The sequence below is a fragment of the Penaeus monodon genome, chromosome 29 (assembly GCF_015228065.2).
Source record: "Penaeus monodon isolate SGIC_2016 chromosome 29, NSTDA_Pmon_1, whole genome shotgun sequence".
NCBI classification, from domain to species: Eukaryota; Metazoa; Arthropoda; class Malacostraca; order Decapoda; family Penaeidae; genus Penaeus; species Penaeus monodon.
The window spans coordinates 8,815,152-8,816,004 of NC_051414.1; positions in this window are offsets into that span (position 1 = coordinate 8,815,152).

The following is an 853-nucleotide window of genomic DNA, read 5'->3' on the forward strand; positions in this document are numbered from 1 at the left end:
GGCAGAAGGACAAGTCCATAAACAGCGTGAGAAACGAAGGAAAACGGCCAGACACACATAACCGACAATTACAGACACTAAAATGGCTCCCTACTTTCGCGTCCGAGTCAACATCAGCCGATCACTGCGCCATCTCGTCTCAAAATGTGCTGGATCTTGCTTATTCTTTCTTTATCTATAAAAAAATTCACACCTACATCACATAAAAGTGGAAACATTTTTGTTTCTAAGTGGAACAAATGAAAAGTTTCAAGAAAGAAAAATATATCTAATAACTTGTTATTTTTGTCTCTAAAAGAAAGTAGATACCTTTTTTTCTGGAAACTTTCTTATTGTTTTTTTTTTCATCTTCAAATATACACTCACTAGGCCGAACGGAATACAAATACATATCTATTCCAGAGGGAATGTTCATCGCATTCCAAGTTTCTGTTTCACATAAAAAAGAAGAAGGAAAGAAAAGGGAGCGTTATAAATGTCAAAAAGGCCAACATAAAAAACCACTGGATAAGAAAAAAGCTCCACCCAAGACGCATGGCATCTCAAGAGTGGTTTAAGACGTTGCGTGTAATAAAGACAAGTAGAAGAGGTGGGAAGGAGAGTAATAGAGACACTAATAAGCAACATGATGAACAAGCAGAAGGTGGATCTCCTCAAGACGTAGTAGACTTCATCTGCATAATGTAAATTTGTGTGTAGGAGGGGTAGGGAGAGGTCCTCTCCTTCTCCTTTCTCCTCCCCCCTCCCTCTTTCACGTGTGTCGGATGGCCGGGGGGATGGGGGGGGGTAGGTTTATCCTCCTCTTTCCCTCCCTTTCCTCTTCCTCACGCGTGTGCCAGGAGCTACCTCACCA